Raw genomic sequence first — 10,450 nt, 5'->3', positions numbered from 1 at the left:
TTCAGTAAACAGGAAATGTTTTCCACACATCACATTTTCACTCCTGCTGGCTTGAACGAAGAGGTCAGAAAAAGAGTCCTCCATTTGTCTCCATGTGATCTGTTGCTGGGTGGGTGGCTGATATGCTCTCAACAATGGACTGTGACCTATTGCTATGAATAAGCAAGAAGACATGGGAAAGGAGGGGTCAGAGCTAGAGGTAGTCGCTGGAGCTGAGTCTGGATCGGATCTTTCCCAAAACTCAGGGGGGGTTGAGTTTGGTGACCTGGGGATCTTGGGACATGAGATTGCTCAGCACTTCACATGAGTACTCAGCACCTTGCAGAACTGAACCCATGACTGAGCATTAGAGGAACTCTGGATCTGAACTTCCCAGTGCACGGGGTCTCTGATCTGACATTATGCTGACCTCCTAGCTCTGGTTAGTTATAGTTCTGTATTGCTATCAGTGTATAATGCATTTGCCTTTGCCTGATCCAAGGCCACTCTGGTCAATGGAAGTCATTCCATGGATTTCAATGGACTTTGGAAAAAGCCCTAAATGCACTATTCAGTACAACATGCACTACCTAATAGGCACCCAGATACCATGGTGATGGGTGACAAATAAATGCTTTGGAAAACAATGCTAATCATAATGATGAATTGTACACAATTTGAAATTACATATTGTTAAAAATATCAGATTAAAATGATGGTAGTAAAAATAACAATGAAAAGGCTCCCACCCACTAAGGAAAATAAGTAAATCCGGGAAATAAAGATTCAGCTGATTCAGCTAAGGTTAAGTTCATGCTTAAGTGCTTTGCCAAATAGGGATGGGGTCACTTGTGTGCTTAAAGTTAAGCACATGCTAAAGTGTTTTGCTATCTCAAGGCCCTAAAACACTTAAGTATGCACCTAACTTTAGACATGTGCATAGTTGCTGTGATTTCAATGAGCCTGTTCACATGAGTAAATGCTGTGCTGAATGGGGGTGTCTGGACATGCTTATGTGTGTGGCTGAATCAAGGTGTAAATGAGCACAGGTATAAATAAAAATCTCACCCCTACCAGCACAGAGAAAGGGAGGCAGCGCAGCTGTAAAGACATGTGCTGTGTTTTCAGATTCTTTCCTTTCAGTTGGATTAGGTAAAATTAGCAACAGTTTCAAATATTTTACCAGGCATAGCATGGTTTTCAAAATGTCATTTCTTTTAATCCAAATTGTGAATTTCAATATTTTTAAAAAGGGAAAAATACATGAATTTCTACCCTCACCCCCAATCTTTGACCGGCTAAAACTGGTAGTTGTACCAGCCGTGGTAGTTGAACTTTGATTGTGGGGAATTTTGAAATCCTGACAAAATATTGATGAAAATATTGGTGGGTTGGCCTGGGGACAAAATTCCCATGTTCTGATGGGCCATAATATTATGCATCCCAATGTTTTCTTCTTCTGTTTCCTAATGAATGTAGACCGGATGCTAAAGTGCCAGATGGCGATCTCTAGACTAAATGCTAAGCAAGGAAGGATGACCCGTTAGGTTCAGTTCCCAGCTTGACTATAGACTTCCTGTGTGATCTGGGACAAGTCACTTATTCTACCCTGTAGCTCAGTTCCCCATCTGTAAAATGGGAGTAACACGTCTCTACCTCGCAGGGGGTATTGTGAGAATTTTAAAAAATCCCTTAATGATTGTGATGTATAATTCCATACTTGGATATGAATAGATGCAGTAATTAATAATAGATATAATTAGATATTAATCCAAATCCAGGCACAGCAAGCTTCTCCCACCAATATGCCCTGAACTAAACGTGGAGAGGCCATGTGAGAGCATTGACTTCCAGCAAGCCACCAGCTGGGGACATGCATGCCTCCCCCTTGGGAACTTGACTGAGACTCATTTTGTGTAGGCTGCCGAACAGCCAGCAGATGCTACTGGCTTTCAGTCACTGCTGCCCTGGGATGAGTTCCAACCGATGAAGCAGATAGGAAAGGCTCATTGTCTTCTGTCCAATGCAGTTGTAGCTTGTCCAGGGTTTTCTAGCTCACCAGGTGTTTAGGGGTGGGTAGGTTTTCTTCACCCATCAGCCACTTGAGAGCCTGTGTGTTTAAATATCTCAGTGCGGTGGGAGCAAAAGAGATGCTATGTTCTGGGCGGGGTTTAACACTTCTAGAAAGAGTCCCACTTGGTCTTGGCCTGAGTGCAGCTAGAATGTCCATGGACAGCATCGGGGTGTGCTCCGGGATGGAGGGCGAGGGGTCAGTTCCACTCGGCGCACAAGTGGTGCCCAGCTCTCCCCACAGCGCCAGTCCCAAAGCCGTGTGACAGGGGACCTGGTTTTTTAGGCAGTGGGTCTGGATTTAACACAGAGTCGGAGGAGCAGCCAGGCTCATTGCTAAAAGCTAAGACATGCCAGTGTCTCTGAAAAGCTCCCCCCATCTATCTGCCCAGTCTGAGGGTGACCCTCAGACTAGCTTGGGGAGCTCCAGAGAGGGGCTCTCACTGCAGCCACTTGGGGCTGTCTGTGTTCTGTCAGTCTGCGGGTCCCAGCACCACACGGCTTGGAGGTGGCCTAGAGAGGCTCTTAGCCCCCCCCCCCCATGACTGGGGTGTCACGGGGAAGCCCACGAGGGCTGCTAGCTCTGCCTTGTCCCTAGGCCCTGTCCTTCTCTCGGCCCACTGTGAGCTGTCCACTGTGTTTGTTCTGCTCTCTGAGCTCGTTATCAGCGAGCAACACACACAGGAAGTCCTGTCTGGGATTGTCCATTCCAATCCTGATTTATACAGGAAGAAAAGCATAAAAAGCCTCCCTTCCACCTCTAAAGGGACCTCCTGCCTGCCTGCAGCACCAGTGACCAGCCACGCCAGGGAGGCACAGGAGAGGAGCAGATGCAGCCAGCTGGGGAGGAGAGGCTTTGGCCATGCAGCAGCGACAAACAGCAGAGGAGGTGGTGGCTGGGTTGTGGAGAGTTGCTTGGAGCAGAAGAAGGTGGCCTATTTCCCATGGCTACTGCAGAGGGGCGCAGAGAGGAGGAGAGGACGTAGCAGGTACTGTATGCCAGAGTGGGCATAGTGCCCAAGGGCTGCAGGGTGCTGGGGATGGGTAGGAAAGCCAGCAAATGAGGGTTAATAAAGATGCCAATCAGAGCCTACTTTATCCCAGTAGCAACAGGGCAGTTCCTGAGGTCTCTCTCCAGTGGCTTCAACAGGGCTTTGAACATCAGAGAACATGAGACCAGAGAAAGTAACTAAGAACCTCAGGGTCTGGCTCAATAAATAAAAATAAAAAATTATTCTTACAGCAAAGCAGTTTTTTAAAGCAACTATTGGCTTCTTTTGAGATGAGCCCAGTGTGCTCACATAGGGCCAACTCTGCTCTCTGTTACACTGGGGTAAGTCCGGAGGAATTCCTTTGTCTTCAGTATTGCTGAGGGCAGAATCCAGCCCTTCGTGCAAATTTTTAATTTCACTTCACCATTACTCAAGCTGTTTGTCTTGAAAAGAGGAGTGATGGAGGTCAAATATAAGAAGTTTAATTTATGTACTGTCCATGTACAGGTCAAAGTCTGGGTTTTAAGGCTGTGGGAGCAAACAGAGACAGTGGCAAGAACTATACAGGTAGTGCTCATTTGTTTCCATAAGTTACTTTCTTTCACTTTCCTCTCTACCCCATATTGGTACAATGATTAAGAGTGCTATTGGTATTGCATATGATACATGCATGTTGGTACAAAGCTATACAGTGCAAATATGCACCCTTCTCTCCTCTCCTCATCACCCATGTAACAATGATTCAAAGAGCTCTAATGCAAAGCTTATTACTAATCAGATCCAGTTGTTTTCGATTACCAATGCTAAAAAAGTCATTAGGCAAAATACAGCACTGAATGATCTCCAGGGGTTGGGAATGTCCCAGAAATCTCAAATAGGGGCAGCATATCCTGGATATTTAGTGTGCTTCTATTTGCTGAGAATTATCTGATTCTGGCAAGCAAGAAGTCAAAGATCATCTGAAGTTACAGCTATATAGCTGGGTGATTTCCATACTTTCTGCCCTGATTCCCTGAACTGACCTGCGGAGTTCTGTGTGCTGTTAAAGAGCTGTCACATTTCATCCCAGAGGGGGCTGCATTTCAGGGGTAAGTGATGTTACATCTCTACAGTGTGTTTGTAGCCATATACTGCCCTCAATCCAGGGCAGAACACAATGTGGGTGGGCGGTCTGTCTTTTGTCCTTAGTTTGGAGGGTACTTTGGGTGTCAGTTATTGTGATACTCAAAAGGTGGCTGGCACTGGAGATAGAGGATATACAGAAGTTAAATGTTAGGGAATGCTTTCTCATTGGGCATTTTTTTCTGAGTGAAAAGACGATTTTGCCATGGTAGTCGGATTAATTCACTAAGCAAAGAATAAAAGAACAAGGAACTGTAGGTGATGAGCTGATGAGCAAGCTTCTGACACTCTCTTCATTGGCCCTGGGAAGCTGATTGCATGAGTCAGCGACACAGATGTAGTGGCTGGATTCAGATCCCGTCCCCCATCATTAAATCTGGATCTACTGTGGATCACAGCAGAATTAGCAGTGGGGTAAGAAAACGCTGACTGTAACTAGAGTGTATATTTGTTTGACTTTTTAAACATTATTCCCTGTGATCCACAGTCTAATTCTGGGATCTGAATTTGCACCCCTCAGTAATATCTGAGACCCAACTCCAGTGGGTTCCCCCACAGCTAATGAAGAGAAATTGAATCTCAGAAACTTGCTCATTTTGACATATTTCTTTATAATATGGATTTTGTGGAGGGGCAGTAAATTTACAAATTGCAGCAAAATAAATCTAAGTCTCAATCAATATACATGGGCGATGTGACAGTAAGTCAATTCAGAGCATAAGGGGGCAGATTTAATGTGTGCCTTCAAAATAGACACAAAAGAACAAAAAAGGGAATGGGGGGAGGAGAGAGAATAGATGGCAGAAAAAACAAACTGGAGAAATTAAAATGTTTCTATATTCAATCTCTCTCTGCCCTCCTCTCCCACTACACTACCCACCCTACAGTAATGGGAATTCCAGTATTCCTCGCTGGTCTGCTTCTTGTAAAGCCGATAAGCTAGAAAAACTCTACTTTGGTCCATGCTTATGTGCAATCACTTTTGAACCAGAAACAGTCTCTTAGAATCAAAAGATCATAAGAGAAAAATGATCTATTTTAAAACGATTTCTTCTTGAAGCAACTATTTGTTTGCAGAGCTGTGATTTAAGAACCAATTTAATCCATGCATGCAACTCAGCTTGATTCCCACAATGGATTGAGGGCAGTATATTTCCTTAGGGAGTAATTTTGCTGGGTGAATGTACAGGAAAAAACATGGGGTCTGATTTCTCTCCTGACTTATGCCCATTTCACACTAGTGTAATTCCATTGAAGTTAATGGAGTGACTCTTGATTGATCCAGGTGCAATAGAGACCCGTGTTTTGTAAGTTTCTCTCTCTTGACTTTTATACAGTGACCATCACTGTCTCATCTAAATGTTGTGCAAATAATATGCAAGCATAAGTAATAATATATAATAAACCTGGCTAAATAATAAAGATATTAATGTTGCTCATACATTTGCTTTATGGTGGAGAAAATTAGACTGCAGTGAATTACTGCCATAGTATTTAATTATAAGAGGCCAGTCCTGAGGTCCTCACTCAGTGTTTGTCTTTACACCAGCAAAACATTTACCTATTTGCCTGAATAATGACTGTAGACTTTGGACCAGAGGTGTCCACAGCACTGGGCGATAGGTGACCTGACAGGCTAAAGGCTATGGGCCAGATTCTTATCTCAATTTCACTTGCTTTAAGATGCACTGACTTCAGTGGAGCTACTCTGGATTTACACCATGTAAATGAGATCAGAGTCTGGTCCACAGCAAGTGCAATAGAGAATAGAATGGTGGGCAGTCTTTTTTCTTAGCAAACTTTGTGAAATAGGGGTTGCTCCTCTGTTTCCTTAATTTAAAAGACCCCTTCCAAGCATTCCAATTGGACAGGTTTTCCCTAAAAAAATGAAATGCTCGGTATCTTAAAAAAGAAGCACTAAAGAATCATTGTTACTTTAGGTATCTGTTCCTGGAGCTATGCTGCATGCAAACCCCCCACTGCAATTCAGGAGAGGTCATTGTGTAGAACAACTACTGGGTCAGTCCTGATTTTGTAGCAAAATTATTGCAAATATGTTTTAAGAATTTGCTTTTCTATCTATCTATCTATCTATCTATCTATCTATCTATCTATCTATCTATCTATCTATCTATCTATCCTGCCCTTTACTGCCTCTAAGGCCCAGTTCAGGAAAGCACTTAAGCACATGTTTAAGTCCCATTGACTTTGTTGGGACTAGATGATTGGGGATGGATAATTTGATAAATTGCCCTGTTCTGTTCATTCCCTCTGAAGCACCTGGCACGGGCCACTGTCGGAAGACAGGACACTGGGCTACATGGACCATCGGTCTGACTCCAGTGTGGCTGTTCGTATTCTCTTATGTACATGCCTTCCTGAATAGGGATAGTTTCCTGAATCAGGGCTTTAGTACTGCATCTCCTATTGTGTCTCCTCTGTTAGTTAGTCCTATCCATTTTTCATATATACAGGGTACCATTTTCTTTCAGAGCCACAACTCCCTTGTGACCTAGAGCCAAAGCCTGTACTCCCCCATCAGGGCCCTACTGCAGCATTTGCTGCACACCCAAAACTCTGATGTCACTGGGAACCGGGTGTGCAAGGAATCCAGGATCCTATCTTTATCCCACACTCAGCCTTCACTGCATAGGATTTCATGTAAGCTCTGTTGATGTCAGTGGGTTTATGTGAAACAGTGTGCCTAGCATATTGCAGCACATGCTATAAGACTCTGCACTGCAGGTGACATGAGGATGAGGGTGTGATAGAAGAATTTTACCCTTAAAATTTAACCTGGCTTTTAATTTAGAACTGATGCTGTAAAGCATTTGGAGTGTGGAATAATTGACATTTTAGTCTGTGGGGAAAGCAGCATTGCTGTTCTAAGACTCTGCATTGGCAGACAGATTTAAACTTTTTTACAAATAGGAAGAGATTATGCAGGAACGTTTCTTTCTTGGTCTTGAGCCAAACAATAATATTAGATATAGCAGGAGTCCACTTTTAATATCTGGCGGGGTGCACCGTGGGTGAATTGTCCAGACTATCATTTTAGGGATAGTATCAAATCCAGATAGACTTAAACTCAAGAACTAAAAGACATGAACATTCTTTTCAGAAATCCTATAGCATTAGCATTAATGGAGCAATAGGACAGATTTTCAGTGGTGTAAATTACCACAGCTCCATTTAAATTATGGAAGTGATCCCAGTTTACACCAGTTGAGGATTTGTGCCCAGGTACTCAGTGGTATTTAATAACTTTGAAGATCTGGGCGTTGGCCCGGTGAAGTGAATATTACACTCCCGGGCACTGAATGCTTCCCCACAGACAGGGGATCAAATAGATTTTTATCAGTTTATCCTCAGTCCTTCCCTAGGTGACACTGATGTCAGTGAGAGTTTGCCTGACTAAAGATTTGTCCTAGAAAAAGGAGCAAAAATTCAAACATTTTAGCAACTAAAATAATAGCAAATTATAAATTGCTGCAATGCACTTCAGAAATAATTAAGCAATAAGATAACAGAGAGCTTGAATTATGGTGTATTTATTCCTACCTAGTGTGTTGTTATTAGATGTGAAGCTAAATGCTGTGTGCCATGAATGCAGTTAGGTGTGAATTAATCCACCCTTGTTCACATATTGGTATCTAAGTATGATTTTACACTTCTGTTACATAACTAAGGAATAATCCTGCAAAGCTGAGCACCTGCTACTCATTGACTTGAGGTTGAGGGTGCTTGGAATCTTACAGGATTGGGCCCCAAATTTTCCAGTCAAATATTTCACCTTAAATTCAGATGCAGTTTGGCAAAGAGTGGTGTAGTGTAGTGGGTCGAACACAGGCCAGGGCACCAGCAATTCCTGAATTTTATGCCTAGCTCTGACACTAACTTTTTCTGTGGTCTTTGATGAGTCACATAACCGCTCTGCCTCCATTTCCCCATCAGAAGAGCGGGGATAATATCGCTGACGTCCCTCCAAGGAATGAGATGAGGATTCATTGTGCAATGTTGATAGAGCATTATACGCCCTAGGAATTCAAAGATGACTGAAATATCTGTCCATAGAGTTGTGTTTCTGTGTTTGTTGGCAAATTTCGAACATGTCTGAAAGTACTGCAGCTGGTATAACATAGTGTTTAGGAATGGGCACTGAGTATGTATAACATTGCTCAAGGATGAGTATTAGGGGTGGGATAACACTCGGTTTGGGGATGAAATAGCATATTCCTAGGGGTGGACCACTGAGAATGGCATAACATGCTGCACGGGGAAGCTATTGTGAAATAAACTAGGGTGTGCTCTTATTCCACTCAGGGTGGGGTGGGGTGGGCTTTTTGTTTCCAAAGGGGATTAAGCTAAACTGCCCAAAGGCAGTGCAGAATAAGAGCATACATATGGAGAGCTAGTGTAGAATGGCTATTCCAGGCTATTCCTCCATGCAGACGAGCCCTGGGGATGGGATAACACACTGCTTGGGGCTGTGCACTGATGCTTTAAAACTGGGATTTTCAAATGAGTTTAAGGAAGATGGGAATTAAGGACCTAATTCAGCCTCACGCATTGCTTTGGAATGACTATTGGATACAGCATAATATAGTGCTGCCTATTTTATAACTGCACTTTGGAACAATCTAAAGTCACACAGGACCTGATTTTCCTCTTGTGCCAGATTTAAACCAGTGGCACTCCACTGACTTTGGTGGGGATACTCCCAATTTATACCAGTGTAAAGGATCGTGCTCATGCAAACCCCACAGTGAAAATGTGTCCTCCAGGACTTGCGTTGCACATAAAGAAAATGTACCATCCCAAGGATGGACACTGTCCTACAACAGCGCCAGTCACTTCTTTCCATCCATTCGCCACCAACACATGGTTGCATTTTTGTAGTGTGGTTCCATTATTCGCTAAAAGTGTATTGAGATTGAGCCTGATCCTGTACTCCTGCTACCCCACCCAAATAGTCTGGAGAGAGAGTTGGGTGCACAAGGAATCCAAAAGCAGGTCCAGAATGATTAAGATCTGAATCAAGGAAATCATATGTCAGGAGAATGGCAGTGCATAACCGTGGTTTTATTTGTTTCAACAGTAAGAAATCATGGTGCCGTTTAAAGGAAGCATCCTCCGTTCATGACAAATGACTGATTTCAACAGATCAGGTGAGTGACACAGCAGTGAAATGAATTCCAACACCTTTATGGACAAGCTTTTCACTTGGCTAATAGAAATATCTTTGGAAGCAGAGTTCCATAGCGGGCACTGTTCATTTCCCCCAGGCAGTAGAGCTGCAATAATAGACTGTGCATTAAGGTTATTACTGTCCCTGTGAGGCTCTCGGGAAGGGCTGTCTGTGTGTTGAGTTTATGAGATTAAATGAGTTTAAATAATTCTCCAGGGGTAGATGGATCCAGATGGAGGAATAAAACAATTCCTGTTTCGGGCTTACATAATGCAAGATGCTACACAAAGGGGAGCTACCTTTTCAATCAGAGCCAATAACCTTTTCCTTTGATGGGGTTGGTTATCACCTCTGCCTCTGGGGAGCTGGACTCCTCTCATGTGCTCGCTCCGTCCCATCACATGCATGGCATCTCATTCTCCACTCCCCTGCTCCTTGTCATTTACACCAGGGCAAAGGGGGGATAATATGCTCTCAAGACACAATGGTGGGGCAAGTGCCTCGGCTGATGGAGCTAGGGCGTCAGCTGAGGATCTGGCGCGTTGTGTTTCACGCTCACTTGGCATGGGTGTAAATGAATGCACAGCAGTGGAGAATCAGCCCCAGTGCATCGTGACCTTGTGCTGGGGCTCTAGCTCCAACCTTCAGCTGATGTGACTGTGGACCGGGGGCAGCTGGGCTTAAATCAGCAGCCTGCACAACTCCCAGACAGTAGAAGTGCCAGCAATTTCTGAGCTGCTGTTGTCTATCTGCTATTTCCCCTAAATGTCCATGTGCTAAAAAAAACCCAACCCAAGCTAGAGGGTAACAAATATTCCCATGTGGACCATATCCTGACCTTCCTTCACACGCCAGGCTCCTGCTGGCTTTGGGGGAAATTCTGTGGATGGCCAGGTGGCAGGAGACTGCGCTAAGTTGTTTTAGGAACAATAGCACGACTTTGCTCTAATTCCTTATGAGGAAAGATAGAAACAAAGCAAATCCTGGTTTGCACAAAGGGATGGAACAATTGTCTTTGATAATTGACCAACACGTCTAACAAAATAACATGCAAAGCGAGGAAGTCTGTGGGCAGCTGGGCCATTAGGCTTGATGTGTT

General features: G+C 43.8%; 1 protein-coding gene across 9 annotated transcripts in view; it reads left to right on the top strand.

Annotated features, from left to right (window-relative positions):
• The first annotated feature begins 2,713 nt into the window (after positions 1-2,713).
• Positions 2,714-10,450, top strand: part of EGFL7 (EGF like domain multiple 7) — a 33,828-nt gene continuing 26,091 nt past the window's right edge. The window contains exons 1-3 of one of the 9 annotated variants that reach the window (XM_038374508.2): positions 2,715-3,038; positions 3,549-3,608; positions 9,262-9,331. The gene's annotated coding sequence lies outside the window, so the exon portion shown is untranslated. Of the gene's footprint in view, positions 3,039-3,548; positions 3,609-4,022; positions 4,130-4,552; positions 4,578-5,926; positions 5,967-9,261; positions 9,332-10,450 lie in introns of those variants that run through there. The other 8 variants (XM_043499002.1, XM_043499006.1, XM_038374507.2 and 5 more) reach the window with 8 other exon arrangements.

The sequence above is a fragment of the Dermochelys coriacea genome, chromosome 16 (assembly GCF_009764565.3).
Source record: "Dermochelys coriacea isolate rDerCor1 chromosome 16, rDerCor1.pri.v4, whole genome shotgun sequence".
NCBI lineage: Eukaryota > Metazoa > Chordata > Testudines > Dermochelyidae > Dermochelys > Dermochelys coriacea.
This window is presented reverse-complemented; position numbering and strand designations above follow the sequence as displayed.